The 22796-nt window shown below is 38.7% G+C and overlaps 1 pseudogene; it reads left to right on the forward strand.

Annotated features, from left to right (window-relative positions):
* Positions 1 to 781: 781 nt before the first annotated feature.
* On the forward strand, positions 782 to 21509 carry LOC149188269 (polycomb group protein FIE1 pseudogene; annotated as a pseudogene).
* Positions 21510 to 22796: the final 1287 nt, after the last annotated feature.

Genomic DNA, 22796 nt, shown 5'->3' on the forward strand with positions numbered 1-22796 from the left:
GGTTTTTCCAGTGATCATATATTGCTTAAGGTGATTTGGTGGTGATTGAGGTATGTTACTTAGGAGGAAATTATTTGCAGTATGAAAGGAAGTGGCATTCATATTTTAAGTTTGAAAATGGTGTGAAAGATGAATCGAGGAGGTCAAGCAAGTGGTATCTTGCAAAGTTATGTGTTGTCACTCTGTAAAGTGGTAACTTAAAAATTGGGGAGTAGTATATTCCTTCTTGTTTTATCCAAAGAACATTATACAATAACTTGAAGCTTTCCTCTATGAAAGTAATTGAAGAAACAATAGAAGAATATATGTGTGATATTTGTACATCTTGTCTTGATTCTTGTGAACCTCATATGAATTGTTGTTGAAATTTTCATTGGTGTCCCAAATTCTTTACAAGTGAAAGAAAGTTTTAAAATTCACACAATATTTATTCACCCCCCTTCTCAATATTGTCCTGGTTTCTAACAATTGGTATCAGAGTAGCCAGGTTACTTCAGCATCTATTTAACAACTGGAAGAAATATCAAGGGCCAGGGAAAACTAGGAAGGAGGATACACCAATAAGGAAATGATGTTCAATGGAACAAATTATGTGTTTTGGAAGGTAAGGAGGAAATCCTATATTCAATCACTTGGTGTTGATGTATGGGATGTAGTGGAAGAAGAATATAATAATCCCCAAGCTTTGATTACTAGAGATTATAAGATGTAATTTACAAGTAATTCTAAAGCTATGAATGTCGTACTTGCTAGCCTACTTGAATCATAACTAGTCAAGGTCATGGATTGCCTTACTGCAAAAGCTATTTGGGACAAGATGAGTAGCTTCTATGAAGGTGACAACAAGGTAAAGAAAGCCAAAATTCAAGGTTTTAGAATGCAATTTGAATCTTTAAAGATGCATGATAAAGAAGATATTTCAATGGGGGCTTCACTCAATGAACCTATGATATATCATGTGCGTTCATGGCATACTCAACCATACCCTTAATTGGACTAAATATTGGAAAATACATCTAAAAATCACATTATTTAACCCCTACCAATACGAATCCAATACACCTTCGAATTTAAAAAACCCCTACTTTTACTAGATAATGTAGGTGTCCATTTTTTAATTAACATTTTTTGCACCCCTTTTTATTTTTTCATTAACTTTTAACTCCATTTTTTATACCCACCAATATAAGAACCCTTTACCCCCTATTAAATGCTCAATATATTATGCCCAATATGAACACACATGCTATGTTATTTCTCCACTAGTGAAGCCCCTGTGGATTTTTCTAAGTACTTTGTTAGAGTTGATGATGTTGTTAAGACTATACAAGGTCTTGATGAAGAGTTAAAAGATCCAGTAATAGTTCAAAAGGTGTTGAGGTCTCTCTCTAAGAGATTTAATCCCAATTTTTCATCCATTGAAGAGATGAAAAATCTGAAGGTTCTCACTTTGGACCAAATACTTCACACTCTTACTACTTATGAGATGAGAATTTCCAATGGTAAGCCAACAAAAAATAGTTCAAACTTCAAAGTGTTGACATGGCTAATGTGTGCTATGCCAACAAGGGGAACTAACCCGATCGCAAGCCCCAATTAGATCTTCTTTCTTTTGGAATGGCTAGCTCCGACGGGTTTTAAGGGACCCCGTAAACTGTTTGAACATGTCGAAAGATTGCTTCCGAGAGGAAGACTTCAGTTAAATCAACAAAATAAAACAGCTAACCTATACGTATTAAATCCTATCTACACTACTTCTAACCACTCTAATCTAGTCAATGCTGCAGAAGCATAACACAGAGGTTTAAACATCATATATATGTTCCGCAGGAGTCTGATAAATAAGATTACACATTATGTATAAACTATTCCAAATGAATCAATCACTGAATTCACAACTAGACATGACTGTATTAAAGCCAAATTGCAATCCAATCACTCATATAAGAATCCACATTCTTTAATGGAAGTAAACTTGCAACTGATGTTTAATTTAGTTTCAAATCAGAGACCATTCACAAGTTAACCATGAAACTGAATCACATTCAATTTAACAAGACTAATAGTGAACTGTAAGTCATCAATATGCATAAATACAAATCAAATTTACATTCATGCCCATAATAACACTCCGATCCAAAACATATATCAGAACAATCAAATAAGTTTGAAATAAAGGCTTCTTCTTCCCCCAAAAACAGTCCTCCTGATTCACAATAAAGCAAAACTGTTATTCTCAAAAATCAAAAGCCCTTTCTCCACTTCAGAGGTAATGCTTATGCAAAACCCCCCTAACTCTAGGTCTACCCTGCCTTTTCATCTTCCCACTATTTCAGATATGTAAATCGAGCACACAGGGATAGAATCATTAGCATGCCTGCTGGCATGTAGAAAGCATAACGGCCAGACTGATTCCTTCCTAAGGAAGAGAACAAATGTTTGGTAAAAGGGTGACTGTATGTTTCCTTCCCATAATGAAGACCGGGACAGCTCTACTTACGGAATGTACAGGCAACGCATGGGGTTCCGACCCAAAATTCTTGTGGCCAGACCCTTAAACACAGTGCTTCTGCATACATGGCTCTTCGAATCCCCTCCTGCGTTCTTTACTTCTCACCTGCAAAGATAGTTATCATTAGCTTGATGATTGTGAACAATAAAACTTAAATGTTCAATCAAGCGTAAATGCTACCTTCATCCAATTTATAAACTATGGAACAAGTGTGAAAAGGAGTTATTCCTAATACACAGTCAACACACAATTTCCTGCTCAATCCATAGGCTAGACCTGGTTTTCGAGGTCATCCTTTAATCACAATTAGGTGTCAGATCTTCTGCGGGTCACAGGACTCATGCCTCCCATCACCTCAATGTGCGATTACACTATCGGGACTCCACAGGCCTGCCTTTTGCACTAAGACCCCGTTCCTTTGTTATATCGCGAATTTTGAAAAACATGGGAAAACACAGAAAATTTTGCCCTGATCACTTGGGCCAAACCTCAAACTTTATATAATTAGGTGTATAATCATCGTTGGGTCCAACTCTTGGCTCTCCTCTAATTGTATGACCCCCAGGCTTCGTCGATATGTGATATACGATGGGGTTAGGATCAGCGGGTCCAACAGACATAGGCATGCTGTATATATAAGCTTTGGGACAAGGCTGATAGTGATGCACGATATAGCTCCAGACCTGAAAATATATGCATTTGGGTTAATAAAACCTGTCAGGTCCGGAAACAATGAATACGTTGTGTTGATTGCGATAAGCCCCAAAAAATATTTATGCATGCTTTGTGAAGGATTTCCACTATAAGGCATTGTGATGGGAATAATAATGCGATGAGGGTTTTGAGGGGTCAAACAAATCCCGATAAACATAGGAATGAAGGGCTTAAGCGAGGTATTTGTTAAAGGGCTTTACCCATTTGTGAATGGAAGATTTGGCCCTCTATAAAGTTAAAATCACTGGGATGAAATTGATCATTTAGAGAGATGAAAGACTGGACTCATAGGGGACCCATTGAAAATTTGCTATCAGAGCATGTTTTAATAGGGTGGTAGTTGTAGCTACAACAAATGGTGAACCATTGGGCGAACCAGTTATCTCTGTTTCCAAATAACCTTTGGATCAATAAAACGTCAGGGTGTTAAAATAAACTTGAAATGTGAACTATGTAGATGGACAAGCATGGGTTCCACTTAAACATTAACTACTTTAGGAGGGATAGAGACAAATAGCTTCTACTTGTTGATATGGTTTTGACAGGCATTCTCCAATAGCAGTATTATGGGGTTTATTGACCTTCCTTTACCTATTTCCCACTTTCAAAAATCCCTTTGGGGCCATCACTGGTCTGTCCATACATGTTTAGGTGTGTACCTCAGCTCTTTATTGCTCATCAAGCTTGATGTAGACATGTTTTTCTTGCACTTTATATGAGAATTTAAATGCTATATTTTCATTTATTGAATGGGGCACAGTCATGGATCATGCCATATTTTTAAACCGCTTAAGCGAGGTTGGGCTTGCTGTGTCAACTAATACTCTGAGCCCAACAACAATCCTTACTCTAACCGGCTTCCCAAACAACTTGTCCTTCCATATTGGCAAAAGAACATGACATTTCATTTCTTTTTAGATAAGTCCTTCCAATTTCGGGCACAAGGACTAGAGCACAATTATATTTGCCACAGGGTATGAGATAGTGAGCTTAGCCCATGAAAGGAATTTTTACTTGTGAGTAACAAGTATTGGACCATTTAGTGTGGTGGATGGGACCAATGGAGAATGGCTGTAAATATTACAAGCAAGTATAGGTTAGGTTTGAGTGGGATTTATTTAAATGCAGCATTCCTCCATGCTAGTCCAGCTGTCGTTACACTTTTTTTGTTTTATAAAGATGCCCCTACATGCTCCAAATGTCCAAGCTATCAACAGATCTCATACAGTTTCCAATAAATGCCAATGAGGGATTTCAGTTTGCATTCCACTGCTGATTCTTAAGTGCTCATGGGCTGATAGAAAGTTTGTTTGATTTGCAGGGAAATGATGGATTCAGGCACAGTAGAATCATCAGCAAGTTAATGAGGAAGGGAAAGGCCGAGAGTAGTGAATGAGGGAAAATCTAAAAGGTAGAATGATACTAGAGGACTACAATCAGCTAGCTGAAAGGAATGTAATTCAAAACAGAAGGAAAATAGACTTGGCAGAAAACAAAAAGAAAGGATAGGAATACAACTACGCTAACAACAAAATGAAATGAACTCTAACCTACTCAAGAAGTAACCACCATGTGGTGACTACTGGAAGTATCTCTTGAGATGTTGGCATTAACAGGGAGTTTTTTAGTTTCTCCCTGTAAGGTTTTCAATCTGTAAATTCCATGACCAATTTTTTCCACAACTTGGAATGGGCTCAACCATGAGTGTTGTAATTTTTTGTGCTTACCTATTGCCTCACTCATGAGAGATGAAAAGTAAAAAAAATTCTCAATGAAAGATATCACCTCATCTTCACTTCCATTTATAAGTTTTCCATGCTCCCTTTTGTTAATGGTTGTGTTTCTGGGTGTTCTTTTGCAATGCAGGAACTCAAGGATTTGATTATCACCTTTGAACACCTGCCAATTTGAGATGTTATTAGTTACGGATGATCCGAAAATCAATTCAACATAAAATTTATTCTTATTTAATCTAAGATTAGGTGAAAGTTTTGCAGCCATAGCAGCCATCAGATCGAAATCTTGGTTATACTTTCGAGGTATGTATGTGACATTGAAAGAATCAAAATTGTCAATTAAACTCCATACCTCATGTTGGTACCTCACCAGGTGTGGCGGGCTGTAGTGTATCCTTTTCTTTACCTGGTTCACCATTATCTATGGGCCATCAAAAACTCTAAGACTTTTTACATTCCTTTCAATGGCTCTTCTCAAGCCTTTCAGCAGGCCTTCATGTTCTGTTGTGTTACTGGTGCGCGTGCATTCCAACCAGCTGGCCATCAGACGTTGGTTCCTTGGTGGGTCAATGGAAATGCTCCCAGCGCCTACACTTTCAAGACAGTTAGAGTCACCAAAGTGGAGTGTCCCAAAAATAAACTTCAATGTTACACTAAAAGAACTACTTCCTATGAAATTAGTTCTATCATATACTATAATACAAGGTAATTCATCAGTTGGATTATGGGGGTGTTTAACTCTTTCTTCCAACTATGTGTTTGTCAAAGCCTCCTTGACTGTTTCTGCATGGCACTCTCCGAAACAGGTTTTCATGGCATAAACATCGGAACTATAATTCCCAAGGATAGAGTTATAGAACATTACAGGTTCATTGGGGTTGTTTGGTTCCATTACCATGTACTTCATGTATCTCTCCCGATCCACTCTCAGCATATCACTTTTTCCCCTTTGAGGCAACAAAAGATGGGACCAATCAGTTGAGAAATATCCATTTAGATTTGATGACCAGTCCCTACTAAGTAACATTCCATAAGCCTCGAGTATATCCACTACCATTATATCAAGGACCTGAGTGTATTGAGGTTTGGCAGCCATTCGAATCAACACATCTTTCAGCTCCCCAATAACTCTCACATTCGTTCTATCCAACTGCATAATTCGAGTTTGAGTTTTATCGAGTATTTCCTGAAGTCTCTTAGCAACAGCGTAAGGCATAACAGTGGATGAGGCGCCAGATTCTACCAAGAAGTTATTCACATTCATGTTGAGGATTTCGAATGTGATAAGGAAGGGTGGAGTCATAGATTTTGATTTCCTCCCTATCATGGCTGCACTGACATCTTAGGGCTTTCGATTCAATTTAGATAATGTGGCCTCCATAGATGATGGTATTTTGGCTACGCTAGTTTTACTAACAGGTTTGGGCATTGGCTTCTTGGTTTGGGTGCTTGAGGTGGTGGGGGTTTTGCAGTTCCGCTCATTCGTAGCTTTCAGCAGCAAATCTCTTTGTTGTGTCAATTTTAACAAGTCAAAATATGTGATATTAGCCCTAGACTTCTTGATATCATCCAAAATATTATAATAAATGTTATGAACAGGATATGGCAGAGTAAACATATCTATTTTTCCATTCTTAGATGGGAGTTTATCATCTTTAGTAGCCTTTTCTGCAGTGGGAGATGTATTTTCTTTCTCTGGGTGACTTGCAACAAGGGCATTCTTGGATTGACTACCACGTCTACTGTTGGGTCCCTATAATACTAGTGATTACCCCATTACTATTGTAGTTATACCCCTTATTTATATTGTTGTGCCCCTATTACCCCCATGTTGTTATTTCTGTGCCCCATGGACTCCCTCTATTGTTATTTTTGTGGCTTTATATTATTATTGTTAGGTCGACTGGATTATATTGTGACTCCTTAGACTCCTATATATAGAAAGGAGGTTTTGTCATTTGAATCATCGAATAATTGTTCATTTATGTAAAGGAGGTTGCCCCCTCGAAGAGGCTGAATTCTAAGGCGTTGATCTATCTTTTCTATTTTTTCTTGAGCTGGTTTCATAACATTTGGTATCGGAGCTTTGGATTCTAGGGTTTCGCTGCTCCAAACAGGTCATCGTGGAATTTTCGCTATAAATTTTTTTCTGTGATGTTTCAGAAGTTGCAAAAAAAACCATTTGAGAAGAAATCGTGCTGAACCTTGGGTGCGAATTTTAGAGCTTTTCGCGCAATATTTGCGGAGATATGATCTGAGGAAGTTGGTCTTTTTGTAGACACCTGAATTACATTCAAAACAGGTGACCTGGGAAAAATCGTCATAACTTTCTCTCTGGGGATCGGATTGAAATTTCGTAAGAAGGTACAGAAAGAGGACGGACTATAGTTTCTTGTATGCATGTTTCAGATCCAAAGGTCGAAACAGTGACTTGTGGCACGTCATACAAGTTCGCTCTACTGAACTAGTCTATAAGCATGTCACTATGGGAGATTTCACATAACTCTTCCTTGGAGAATCCAATTTGGGTCAGACTTGTGGAATTGGAAAGAGGACATAGAGGGATACTACAGCTCACAAATTTAGAAGTAAATGATTAGAAAGTACAGAGATACATCAGAGGCAATATCGAGCTCCTACAAAGTGAAAAAAGGTGTGTAGATTTTCTTAAATTTTTGCTTAAGCTTGGTTTGAAAATTTATTTTGAAGGAATTCAAAGGGCATAGTAGAGCATTATTATCGATAACTGATGCCCCGAGGAAAGAAAATGCAAACACCTAGTAAGGAACCTGAAAGCTCTAGCATGACTCATGAAGAAGAGGAAGAAATGCAACATGATATATCAAAATTACAAGACCAAGTGCAACAACTGTCCCTTGCACAAAAAGGAACAGAATCTAAGATGGACGGTTTAAAGAAAGATGTAGAAGCTAAGATGGATGGTTTAAAGAAAGGTGTAGAAGCTAATATGGACTATTTAAAGAAAGGCGTAGAAGCTAAGATGATTAACGTGGAAGCTAAGATGGATGATTTGAAGATAGATTTGAAGACAGACGTGGACGAATTGAAGATAAATATGAATAAGTTGCTACAAGAAATGGTCCCTAATGGTGAAAGGGTACTAAAGGAAACTCATGATGAGAACAAAAGAAATGTTAATCATGATTCCATAGACGCTAATGTTGGATCGAAGACTCACCATATTCCAAAAATCGATATGAGGAAGTTTGATGGCAAGGATCCCGCCACATGGATATTACAGATGGAGCAATTCTTCGATCTCAATAATGTGCAAAACACACAAAAGGTACGTATGGAAACTGTATATTTGGAACCAAATCAGTTTGTATGGTATCAATGGCTTTGCTCTCGTAAACAATTTATCACTTGGGCAATTTTTACGGAAGAATTGATAGCACATTATGAGGATACAAAAAGCAACACTTTTTTTAGCCAATTGATAAGTCTCAAACAAAAGGGTTCAATAATGGAGCACATTGAGGAGTTCCAAAAATTGAACATAAGGGTAAAAGATATTCCAGAGGAGCATAGGATTGATGTGTTCATAGGGTCTTTAAAGGATAATATCCAACATGATGTTCGCCTTTGGGAACCTGATTCATTAGAGAAGGCATTCAGGTTAGCAAGAAAAATGGAAAGCAAAATTATGGCAACCAGGAAGCATACCACTCACAACTATAAAGACGGAAGTGTTGTTGCCCCTAGTCTTCCACAACCTATAAGGTTGACACCACAACAATTGGAAGAAAAAAGAGCAAAAGGGCTTTGTTACAGTTGTGATAGCAAATACACTAAAGGTCATAAGTGTGCTGAGAAGAAATTATTCTACATAGATTGTGAAGAGGAAGAAGAAAAGGAGCAAGAAAGGTCAAAAGAAGAAGATATACTCCAGGAACAAAGCCTAGATGAAGAACAAATAAATCCGACCATATCTTGTAATGCATTGGCGGGAATTACCACTCCTCAAACCATCAAGATAGAAGGACAAATCAAGAAGAAAAAGGTAATAGTGTTGATTGATTCAGGAAGCACCCACAATTTTATTCATTGTAGGGTAGCAAAAGAATTGAATTGCTTCCTATATCCAGCACCAGAGTGTCAAGTGATGATTGCAAATGGAGGAACAATAAATTGCTCTGGAAAGTGCCATAATATCAAGCTATCCATGGGAGAATATGTATTGACTAGCCCAATGCTTTCCATTCCAATGGGAGGTGCTGATGTTGTACTAGGAGTCCAATGGCTACAATCCTTGGGTACAATAGCTTTTAATTTTCAAGAACTTTTCATCAAATTTTCTACGGAAGGAAAGGAAGTTGAATTAAGGGGTATTGCAGGGAAACCAGGAAAGATAATCAGCTCTAATGGTATGACAAAGCTTCTAAAAAAGGAGCAAAGAGGTGTAATTGCACAATTATGTTCGCTAGATGTTTCCACATTGGAATCATCTATTTCTCCAGATCTCCAAAAAGTCCTGGACAATCATTCCAAGGTATTTGAGACTCCCAAAGGTCTCCCACCTATGCGTGATCATGATCATGCTATTCATCTGATTCCAGGAAGTGTTCCTCCAAACATCAGGCCGTACAGATATCCCTATGTCCAAAAAAGTGAAATTGAACGTATGGTTGCAGAAATGCTAGAGGCTGGTATAATTCAACCGAGTCAAAGTTCTTTCTCTGCTCCAGTAGTATTGGTGCACAAGAAGGATGGATCATGGCGCATGTGTCCAGATTATAGGGAGCTCAACAAGCTCACTATTAAAGATAAGTTCCCCATTCCTGTCATTGATGAATTACTGGATGAATTGCATGGATCAATTTACTTCACCAAGTTGGATCTTCGTTCGGGATATCATCAAATCAGAATGAAGATTGAAGACATTCCAAAAACGGCATTTAGAACTCATGAGGGTTTTGGCCTTACCAATGCACCTTCAACATTTCAAGGTTTGATGAATTCAATTTTCAAACCATTCCTTAGAAAATTTGTGTTAGTATTTTTTGATGATATACTAATCTACAGCAAGTCTTGGAAGGATCATGTTGAACATGTTGACAAGGTGCTACAACTATTGGAGGAGAAACAATTATATGCAAAAAGATCCAAATGTTTCTTTGGAGTCCAGGAGGTGGAATATTTGGGTCATATTGTATCTCATGAAGGAGTTAAGGTAGACCCTAGCAAAATTAAAGCCATTAAGGAATGGAAAATCCCCACATCCATAAAGCATCTGCGAGGATTTCTTGGGTTGACAGGGTATTATCGCAAGTTTGTTAAGAATTATGGGAGAATAGCAGCACCTCTAACAACATTATTGAAGAAAGATGCATTTTCATGGACTCCGGAAGCAACAAAGGCCTTTGAACATCTTAAAGAGGCAATGTGCCAAGCACCGGTCTTAGCTACACCGGACTTCACAAAAACCTTTATTGTGGAATGTGATGCTTCAGGAAATGGAATTGGTGTTGTTCTAATGCAAGATGAAAGACCCATTGCTTTTGAAAGTCGTCCAATCAAGGGAAAGTTTTTAAGCAAAGCTATTTATGAGAAGGAAATGTTGGCAATACTCCATGCACTTAAGAAATGGCGACCCTACCTAATGGGAAGACACTTCAAGGTAAAAACGGATCATGATAGCCTTAAATACTTTTTAGAACAAAGATTATCCTCTGAAGAGCAACAAAAGTGGGTCACAAAGATGTTGGGTTATGACTTTGAAATCATCTACAAAAAAGGGAAGCAAAATGTGGTGGCAGATGCACTCTCAAGAAAGGATGAGGATGTGGAAGCATTGTTGTGCGCCATTTCTATTATCCAACCAGATTGGATAAACGAAGCAAGGGAGGAATGGAAGAATGACGAAGAAGTGTGGGCACTTATTCGAAAGCTACAACAAGATTCCAGTACGTCTGATACATTTAGCTGGAAAAATGATTCGTTATGGTACAAAGATCGCTTATACCTCTGTAAGAATTCCCAGCTAAAACAAAAGATTCTTATGGAATTGCACACTTCTCCCTTAGGAGGGCACTCAGGATTTTTAAAAACTTACCACAGGGTTAAGAAGGAATTTTTTTGGGATGGCCTTAAATCAGATATTCAAAAGTTTGTGGCGGAATGTTTGGTTTGCCAACAAAATAAAGTTGAAACAATTAAGACACCGGGTCTATTACAACCTTTATCCATTCCAAGCCAACGTTGGGAGGAGGTTTCAATGGATTTTATCACAGGTTTACCCAAGTCTGAGGGAAAGAGTGTCATCATGGTGGTAGTTGACAGACTTACCAAGTATGCACACTTTTGTGCATTATCACATCCATTTAAAGCCAGTACAGTTTCTACTGCATTTATGGAAACAATTCAAAAGCTACATGGAAACCCAAAGATTATTGTAAGTGACAGAGATCCCATTTTCACTGGAAATTTTTGGACAGAATTATTTTCTTGTCTTGGTACTCAGTTAGCTCATAGCTCATCTTATCATCCTCAATCTGATGGGCAAACTGAGATAGTAAACAAATGTTTGGAAGGATATCTTCGTTGCTTTGTATCTGATAAACAGACACAATGGGTCAAATGGTTGCCTCTGGCTGAATGGTGGTATAACACTTCCTTCCATACAGCAACAAAAATGACCCCATTTATGGCACTTTATGGGTATCAACCACCATCCATCACATCATATTTAAGAGAAAATTCTAAGGTTCAGGCAGTGGAACATCACATCGAACATCAACAACAAGTCCTCCAACTCTTAAAGGATAACCTCGTGTTGGCACAAAATAGAATGAAACAACAGGCAGATCAACATCGCAGTGAAAGAAGTTTTGATGTAGGTGATTGGGTATTCCTACGGCTACAACCATATAAGCAAATGTCCCTAAAGCAAGCTAAGAAGGATAATAAATTATCACCAAAGTATTATGGTCCGTACAAGGTGTTGCAAAAGATTGGTACTATGGCATACAAATTGGAGCTTCCTGCAGCTTCTCGATTGCACCCAGTTTTCCATGTTTCATGTTTAAAGAAGGTTATAGGCGACAAGCTCCCAGTTCAAACAATATTGCCAGAACTTGACGAGGAAGGAAAAATTATATTGGAACCGGAAGCAGTCACAGAAACAAGAACTCGACAGCTACGAAATCGATCAATTTCAGAGTATCTTATCAAGTGGAAGAACTTATCCACTGAAGATTCCACATGGGAGGATGAGAATTTTATGCAGAAGTATCCAGAACTACTCAAGCGTTGAGGACAACACTTTTTTGAAGGAGAGGGGCATGTTGGGTCCCTATAATACTAGTGATTACCCCATTACTATTGTAGTTATACCCCTTATTTATATTGTTGTGCCCCTATTACCCCCATATTGTTATTTCTGTGCCCCATAGAATCCCTCTATTGTTATTTTTGTGGCTTTATATTATTATTGTTAGGTCGGCTGGATTATATTGTGACTCCTTAGACTCCTATATATAGAAAGGAGGTTTTGTCATTTGAATCATCCAAGAATTGTTCATTTATGTAATGTAAAGGAGGTTGCCCCCTCGAAGAGGCTGAATTCTAAGGCGTTGATCTATCTTTTCTATCTTTTCTTGAGCTGGTTTCGTAACATCTACTATTCTCGACAGGAACTCTGGGAGCGGATGCTTTCACAGGGTGAACATATTTCTTTGTTCAGTCTAAGGGCTTTGTTGTATATGGGAGCGGGCCTTTACTTCGCGTGTGGATTCCATTAGCATTGATTTCTGCAATGTTATCTCCTTCTTCGTCATTCTCATCACTATGGAAATCCAACAGCACATTAATCTGGGTTTCCTCATCTGAGGGTTCTTCTACTTGATATTCCTCCTTGTCTCCTTGTTCTGGTTTGAGCTCCAATATAGGTTCTTCTTTGTTAAGAAGCGATCCAATAAGAGCCAACTCTTCTGTGTTTAAAGTCCCTTCATTAGGTGGAGCAGGAAATTCAAGTTGGCCATGACCACCTTCTATTTTCTTACGATAGAAAGGCTTGAAGGGCTTTCTGTTGTTATAGTCTACTCCATTACCACTAGTACTCTCTCCACGATTCCTTTTCATATCAATGACTGTGTTCGTTAGTTTCTTAATGATCTGATGCAACCCTTCCAAATTTGTGGTGTCCTTTTCTTTAGTTTCAGCCCCATTGTTATCATTTCCATTAGTCTTCTTGGATTTATAAGAGGCTTTATTTTCTCCAGTTGTAGGGTTGCATGCTGTAAGACTGAGCATTTCATTCTCTAGCTTTACTACTTCATCGATTGTACCTTGTAAGGTTTTCACATTACTCCTTTTAACCCACATCGCTGTAGGGACAGGGAGAGAAAAGACATAGAAATCCATGAGTACTTCCTCAGTAGGTCTAGAGGTAGCTAGGATTTTGTTGAACAAGGTGTTTAATCAGATGTTAAAATCCTTAACCTTCTCTTTGGTTTCCATTTTCAGACGGGATAATTCTAAAACTAAGGCCGCAGGTGTTTTGTCATCACCAAACTTGTCTAAAACGGCCTGCTAAAAAGCATCCCAAGAGGTGATTGACCCTATTCTCAAGATGAAATACCATGTGGAGGCTACACCAGTCAAAGTAAAATAGAATAGGTGGCACAAAACATCTTCATCAGTGACCCCCAACGTGCGCAAGGATAGGAAGAAAGAGCGAATATGGTTATCAGTGGTATCTCCTCGCTCAGGGTCGAAATTAGGTAACACTCTTTCTACATTTTTGGGTAAGGGATGCTACTGCCCAGGTACTGCTACAACATCTTATGCAAGCCAGGGAGGGAGTGCTCCCAGAGGAGGTGGAGGTTGATTCCCACCCAGAGGAGGAGGTGGAGGCTGAGTCCCACCTGGAGGAGGAACGTTGGCCATATTATGGACAGGGAATTTTTGGTTAGAGACTTCTCCGTTAGGATTCTCAAAATCAAGCGAGGAGTTGCCTTTAGAAGGGGAATCCTTAGGAATTTCTTCCTAAGGGGTGTCGATACTTTGCAAGGATTCTAGCACAATATCTTCAAGAGAAGTGGTTGCAGATATATCTTCGCTTAGGGTAAAAATCCTTGGATTTCTCTTAGTTGTCAGAGGTAGAGTGTGAAAGATGGGACGCTGAGAGAGGGAATGAGCATAAGCCCGAGTAAGTTCTCTAACTGGTTGTTCCAGAGTGACAGGATACTCCCACAGTCTCTCTTCCTTGGGTGACCCGAAAACAACACTTAGAGGGGTCTCTGTTTCTTCAAAATGAGGCTCTTTCAAATGTGTGGCAAGATCTCTCTGACCTTTACGATCCATATATTAATCGTTTTGAATCCATGCGTGGCACTTATAGATGTAATCTTGAAAAACTGGAGACGGTGGTTCAGGCCCTCTTTCTAGTGCCAATTTGTTGACACAACTAATGTGCGCTATGCCAACAAGGGGAACTAACCCGATCGTAAGCCCCAATTATACTTTCGTTTGGAATGGCTAGCTCCGACGGGTTTTAAGGGACCCCATAAACTATTTGAACATGTCGAAAGATTGCTTCCGAGAGGAAGACTTCAGTTAAATCAACAAAATAAAACAACTAACCTCTACGTATTAAATCCTATCTACACTACTTCTAACCACTCTAATCTAGTCTATCTTGCAGAAGCATAATACAGAGGTTTAAACATCATATATATGTTCGGTAGGAGCATGATAAATAAGATTAAACATCATGTATAAATTCAAGTCCAAATGAATCAATCACTGAATTCACAGCTAGACAAGACTGTATTAAAGCCAAATTGCAATCCAATCAGTCATACAGGAATCCACATTCTTTTATGGAATTAAACTTGCAACTGATGTTTAATTTAGCTTCAAATCAAACACCATTCACAAGTTAACCATGAAACTAAATCACATTCAATTTAACAAGACTAATAGTGAACTGTAAGTCATCAATATGCATAAATACAAATCACATTTACATTCATGCCCACAATAACACTCTGATCCAAAACATATATCGGAACAATCAAATAAGTCTGAAACTAAAGGCTCCTTCTTCCCCCAAAAACGATCCTCCTCATTCACAATAAAGAAAAACTGTTCTTCTCGAAAACCGAAAGCCCTTTCTCCTCTTCGGAGGAAATACTTATGCAAAGTCCCCCTGACTCTAGGTATACCCTCCCTGTTCATCTTCCCATTGTTTCAAATATGCAAATCGAGCACACAAGGATAGGATCGTTAGCGTGCCTGCTGGCACGTAGAAAGCATAACGACTGAATCAATTCCTTTCCTGAGGAAGAGAACAAATGTTTGGTAAAAGGGTAACTATATGTTGCCTTCCCATAATGAAGACTGGGACAACTCTGCTTATGGAATGTACAGGAAACGTGTGGGGTTTCGACCCGAAACACCTACGGCCAAACCCCTAAATGCAATGCTTCTGCATACATGGCTCTTCAAATCCCCTCCTGCATTCTTTACTTCTCATCTACAAGGATATCTATCATTAGCTTGATGATTGTGAACAATAAAACATAAATTTTCAATCAAATGTAAATGTTGCCTTCATCCATTTTATAAACTACGGAACAAGTGTGAAAATGATTTATGCCCGATACACAGTCAACACACAATTTCCAGCTCAATCCATAGGCTAGGCCTGGTTTTCGAGGGCTTCCTTTAATCACAATCAGGTGTTGGATCTTCTACGGGTCACATGACTCATGCCTCCCACCACCCCGATGTGCGATTACACTATCAAGACTCCACAGGCCAGCCTTTTGCACTAAGACCCCGTTCCTTTGTTATATCGTGAATTTTGAAAAACATGGGAAAACACAGAAAATTCTGCCCCAATCACTTAGGTCAGGCCTCAAACTTTATATAATCGGCGTATAATCATCCTCAGGTCTGGCTTGCGGCTCTCCGCTAAGCACATGACCCTCGGGCTCCGCCAATATGTGATATGCGATGGGGCTTCCAGACCCGATATCGTGGTTGGTAAAACCATCGGGTCTGGCAGACATAGGTGCGCTATATATATAAGCTTTGGGACAGGGCTGATAGCGATGTGCAATATAGCTCTGGACCCAAAAATATATGCATTTGGGTTAATAAAACCTATCGGTTCCGGAAACCATGAATATGTTGTGTTGATTGCAATAGGCCCCAAAAAGGATTTATGCATGCTTTGTGAAGGATTTCCACTATAAGGCATTGTGATGGGAATAATAATGCGATGAGGGTTTTGAGGGGTCAAACAAATCCCAATAAACATAGGAATGAATGGCTTAAGTGAGGGATTCATTAAAGGGCTTTACCCATTTGTGAATGGAAGTTTTGGCCCTCCATAGAGTTAAAATCACTGGGATGAAACAGATCATTCAGAGAGATGAAAGACAGAACTCATAGGGGACCCATTGAAAATTTGCTATCAAAGCATGTTTTAATAGGGTGGTAGTTGTAGCTACAACACAAAGAAAATAAGAAGCCCAAGGAAGAACATAATGATTCATGTTGTGAATAAAATGAAGAGGAAGCTAAGTTTGTTAGGAATATGAAGAGAGGATTGTGAAAGTACAAATGTAAGCTATTGTTCAAGTGCTTTAACCATTGTAAAGTATGCCACTATGCTTCCGAGTGTCAAAAAAGAAGAATAAAGAATACAACCCTAGTGACAAGTTTAGAAAAATGCAAAATGATACAAAGAAGGCTAAGAAGAAAAACAATTACACCCAAGATGCCAACTCCTCTGAAACTGAAGGTAGTCAAATATTAGATGAGGACAAACATAATGAAAGATCAAAGTAATTTATGCTCGTGGCCATAAATAATATAGAAGTATAAGCTTTTGATTCTGATGGAGAAGAGGTTGAAGTTGACTTATAAGTGTTGGGAATTGGATAATCCACACTCCCCATGTGTTTAGTGACATGACTTAACCACCTCTCGTGGGTCTGTTAACTCTGGAAATGTGTATTTTTACTAACACATGTGAGTTTTGGTGTAATAGCAATCATGATTCCAACAAGTCGAATGGGGACCAAAGGTATCGAGTTCAAATTACACTCTGCTCACACTAGGGGGATATTGTTGGGCATTGGATAATCCAGATTTCCCCTTGTGTTTTGTGAAATGGCTTAACAACCTCTTGTGGAAGTGTTATACCACCATTCAGCCAAAGGCAACCATTTGACCCATTGTGTCTATTTATCATATACGAAGCAACGAATATATCCTTCCAAACATTTGTTTACTATCTAAGTTTCCCATTAGATTAAGGATGATAAGATGAGCTATGAGCAATCTGAGTACGAAGACAATAAAATAATTATGTTAAAAAAATTCTAGTGAAAATGGGATCTCTGTCACTTACAATAATCTTTGGGTTTCCATGTAGCTTTTAAATTGTTTCCATAAATGCAGTAGAAATTGTACTCGCTTTAAATGGATGAGATAATGCACAAAAGTGTGCATACTTGCTAAGTTTTTCCACTACCACCATGATAAAACTCTTTCCTTCGGACTTGGGTAAACCTATGATAAAATCCATTGAAAGCTCCTCCCAACGTTGGCTTGGATGGATAAAGGTTGTAATAGTCCTGCAGTCTTAATTGTTTCAACTTTATTTTGTTGGCAAACCAAACATTCCACCACAAACTTTTGAATATCTGTTTTAAGTCCATCCCAAAAAAAATCCTTCTTAACCCTGTGGTAGGTTTTTAGAAATCCTTAGTGCCCTCCTAAGGGAGTGGTGTGCAATTCCTCAAGAATCTTTTGTTTGAGTTGGGAATTCTTGCATAGGTATACCTGATCCTTGTACCATAACGAATCATTTTTCTAGATAAATGTATCAGATGTACTGGGATCTTGTTGTATTTTTTGAATGAGTGCCCACACTTCCTTGTCATTCTTCCATTCATCCCTTGCTTCGTTTATCCAATTTGGTTAGATAATAGAAATAGCGCAAAGAAAGGCTTCCACATCCTCATCCTTTCTTGAGAGTGCATCTGCCACAACATTTTGCTTCCCTTTTTTGTAGATGATTTCAAAGTCATAACCCAACATCTTTGTGACCCATTTTTGTTGCTCTTCTGAAGATAATCTTTGTTCTAAAAAGTATTTAAGACTATCATGGTCTGTTTTTACCTTGAAGTGTCTTCCCATTAGGTAGGGTCGCCATTTCTTAAGTTCATGTAGCATTGCCAACATTTCCTTCTCATAAATATCTTTGCGTAAAAACTTTCCCTTGTTGGACGACTTTCAAAAGCAATGCGTCTTTCATCTTGCATTAAAATAGCACCAATTCCATTTCCTGAAGCATCACATTCCACAATAAAGGTTTTTGTGAAGTCTAGTGTAGCTAAGACTGTTGCTTGGCACATTGCCTCTTTAAGATGTTTGAAGGCCTTTTTTGCTTCTAAAGTCCATGAAAATGCATCTTTCTTCAATAATGTTGTTAGTGGTGCTGCTATTCTCCCATAATTCTTAACAAACTTGCGATAATACCATGTCAACCCAAGAAATCCTCATAGATGCTTTATGGATGTGGGGATTTTCCATTCCTTAATGGCTTTAATTTTGCTAGGGTCTACCTTAACTCCTTCATGAGATACAATATGACCCAGATATTCCACCTCTTGTACTCCAAAGAAACATTTGGATCTTTTTGCATATAATTTTTTCTCCTCCAATAGTTGTAGCACCTTGTCAACATGTTCAACATGATCCTTCCAAGACTTGTTGTAGATTAGTATATCATCAAAAAATACTAACACAAATTTTATAAGGAAGGGTTTGAAAATGGAATTATTCAAACCTTGAAATGTAGAAGGTGCATTGGTAAGGCCAAAAGGCATGACCAAAAATTCATAATGACCCTCATGAGTTATAAATGTTGTTTTCAGAATGTCTTGAGTCTTCATTCTGATTTGATGATATCCTGAACGAAGATCCAACTTGGTGAAGTAGATCCATGCAATTCATCCAGTAGTTCATCAATGGCAGGAATGGAGAACTTATCTTTAATAGTGAGCTTATTGAGCTCCCTATAATCTGGACACATGCACCATGATCCATCCTTCTTGTGCACCAATACTACTAGAGCAAAGAAAGAACTTTGACTAGGTTGAATTATACCAGCCTCTAGCATTCTTCAACCATACGTTCAATTTCACTCTTTTAGGCATAGGGATATCTATACGGCCTTATGTTTGGAGGAACAGTTCCTGGAATCATATGAATAGCGTGATCATGATCACGAATAGGTGGGAGACCTTTCGGAGTCTCAAATACCTTGGAATGATTGTCCAAGGCTTTTTGGAGATCTGGAGAAATAGATGATTCTAATGTGGAAACATCTAACGAACATAATTGTGCAATTACACCTGTCTGTTCCCTTTTTAGAAGCTTTTTCATACTGTTAGAGTTGATTATATTTCCCGATTTCCCTGCAATACCCCTTAATTCAACTTCCTTTCCTTCTACAGAAATTTCATGAAAAGTTCTTGAAAATTAAAAGCTATTGTACCCAAGGATTGTAGCCATTGGACTCCTAGTACAACATCAGCACCTCCCATTGGAATGGAAAGCAATGGGCTAGTCAATACATATTCTCCAATGGATAGCTTGATATTATGGCACTTTCCAGAGAAATTTATCGTTCCTCCTGTTAGACTCCGTCTTGTCAGCTCGCTGCAGTCAAATGCACCAAGGTTCATTTCTCGTCATTCGCAGTCATTGATGTTACTGTGGTCCAGAAAAGAGTCATTTTACTTCTTGAGTCCAGGGTTTTGTCTCCAGAAATGTGAAATAACGCTTGCAGGCCAGAGGGAGGTTGAATAAGTCTCTTACTTCAAGAGTTTATCACCAGTAATACTCGAAAATGATCCTTTTCCAAAAAAAAACTCTGTTTTGGAGAAGAAATCGACAAATTTGTTTTTGTAATAAATTTGCATTTTAAAGCCTTCCATCTATGTAAACAGGAGGACTTATCATAAGTATTGAAAGTTCCATAAATAAGATGGCATATTCTTGATTCTGCTGAAGCTGGAGATCTACAGGATAATGCTGCAGCCATGTCAGATGTTGGAAGGACAGAACTAAGAAGAACTCCACCGATTAGAACCGATTAGAAGAACACCACGATTGCTCCCCTGCAATTATTCATAAAGATGTCAAGCCTACCAATATCTTGGTGGATCAATTTTTAGGCGCACGACGCATTGGACTGGGCGCGCGGCGCATCAGGGGCGCGCGGCGCGTTGGGCAGGGGCGCTACCCACACAGCAACAGAGCTCAGAAATTTGTTGCTCTTGCGTCCAATCCCATGCCCATACGCTTCAATTGCAAGCGCGCCATCATCATCAATATCAGTTATAGGCTCTTCAAAGCATTCACGCAGGCATCATAGATCCAGTAGTATCGAATCGACAGAGTCTTCTGCTGTAAGAAAACGGCAATCTGGAATTTTGAATCAGTGGGCTGCACGCCAAGCTCAGGAGATGATAATCACTATGGAAAGACAGGCCCGAGAATTAGAGTTTCTATCTCTTGCTGGTTTGTATAGTGTGTCAACTAGGGCGGCGTCCTCACTTGTGCAGATATGGTGGCAATCCGTAATGATTTAGAAGTGTTATAATGGCTGTGATATTCGTAGACCTGTAAAGGTGACCATTTACCAATGCTTGGAAGGAGGTGCTATTTCTGTTTTGCAGGCATCTGTTGACGATGATAAGGATGAATCATTTTACACATTAAGTTGGGCATGCGATGTGAATGGTTCACCATTATTAGTTGCAGGTGGTCACAATGGTATAATTCGAGTGCTTGATGTTGCAAATGAAAGGGTCCATAAGAGTTTCATTGGCCATGGAGATTCTGTGAATGAAATAAGGACCCGAGCATTGAAACCTTCCCTTATTTTATCTGCTAGCAAAGATGAATCTGTACGACTCTGGAATGTTCAAACTGGAATATGCATTTTGATATTTGCTGGAGCTGGGGGACATCGCAATGAAGTTCTCAGTGTAGATTTCCATCCTTCAGATGTATATCGTATTGCAAGCTGTGGCATGGACAACACGGTCAAGATCTGGTCTATGAAAGAGTTTTGGACCTATGTTGAGAAGTCATTTACCTGGACGGATTTGCCATCGAAATTCCCCACGAAGTATGTGCAGTTTCCTGTTTTTATTGCTGCAGTGCATTCAAACTATGTGGATTGCACTAGATGGCTTGGCAGTTTCATCCTATCAAAGAGTGTGGACATCCTGCAGAAGTATCCAGTGCCAGAATGTGACATTTGGTTTATCAAGTTTTCATGCGATTTCCACTATAATTCTATGGCAGTTGGCAACAGGGAAGGAAAAGTTTATGTTTGGGAATTACAGTCGAGCCCTCCTAATTTAATTGCCAAGTTATCACATCCACATTGCAAACATCCTATTAGACAGACGGCTATATCTCATGATGGAAGTACCATTCTCTGCTGCTGTGACGATGGTAGTATGTGGCGCTGGGACGTGGCTCAGTAAAATCATCAATTTCTTGGTTCAATGTGCATTGCATGCCCATTTTTATAAAGCTACACTTTACTGGACATTTGAAATTAGCATGCTCCCCAGGGCCTTGTGTTCATAAAGATGCCTTCAAAGACAGCCAGTTGTTATTATCATCTTAATGGAGTCAAAGGAATCTTCTCAGACGTCAGTGGACATCATCACTGCCAGTTCTAATGCATGTATTCAAAACAGATAGTGTATGTTGTCATGGAGTAAAGTGGAAATGGACACAGTATTTTCAGGAAAATGGTCTATTCGCATCAGATAGTTGATGGCCGCATTGAGTTGTTTATATATAAGTCGTTGTTTTATGATAGAACCTTCTTCAGATGAATTAAAGGTATCAGTATATGTATGATGTGGTGATAAGCACATGGAAAATGTAACGTGGCAATCGTTGCAATATGTGGGCATTCGATTCATCTAAAAGAGCATATGTGGCAGTTTGACCCATATTTTAGCATTAAAATATTGGGGACCTCTTCCCAATTTCTGTAAAGTGGCAAAGCGTATCTCCAGAAATTTGAGAGCAGTTGCAAAGTGGCATTCAAAGGTTCGATTGCCTATTTCTGTCTTTAGTTAGTCTACGCTCCAGGATTAGTTTTCATGGGTCATTAGAAATCCTCAAGCTGGAATAATGGAAGGCTTTTCTATCTTTAGAGCAGATGGAGGATTCTTTTCTATCTTCATGGCTTCAGGTGAAACAGCGCCCTTGTTTTGGGTCGTTCTGTTTTCTTCTAGTATAGTTTATTTATTGTATGGCAAATGATTTGTAAGGGTTGGGAGGAGAATTTTGAGAGGTGCGTGGAGAAGAACAGAATTTCATTGTACAGTGTTTGACAGAGATTAATTGAAGAGTACAGCTCTGATTTGTAAGATCCTTGTGGTGTGAAAGTTTAGCAAATGTATCTTTCTTTCTGTTTCAATGTCTTTTGTAATGTTTCATAGTTCATTCATAATCGTTTCTAAATGAATACTTTTAAGTGAGAAAGGCAGAATTCAATTTATTTGCTCTGTCTTGAGGAAGTGTTCATATTTAATGTTTTCTTCTGTTTGATAAGGATCCATCACACATGCCCTTGTCGACTTCTCAACAGTCTTGCCATTCCGTTTAATCTCAATTTTATTGTTAAACTTCACTCCTACCTCGCCTTATGGATTAACCTGTGCCTTTGATTAAACCTCTGCTCTTGCTGTCTTTGCCCATGCAGCCCAGAAAACCCAAACATTTATTTAAAACCTCATTTCATATCTCTTTAC

This window comes from Pinus tabuliformis, chromosome 3_1, assembly GCF_031772625.1.
Source record: "Pinus tabuliformis cultivar Carrire ecotype Pingquan chromosome 3_1, CPIR1, whole genome shotgun sequence".
NCBI lineage: Eukaryota > Viridiplantae > Streptophyta > Pinopsida > Pinales > Pinaceae > Pinus > Pinus tabuliformis.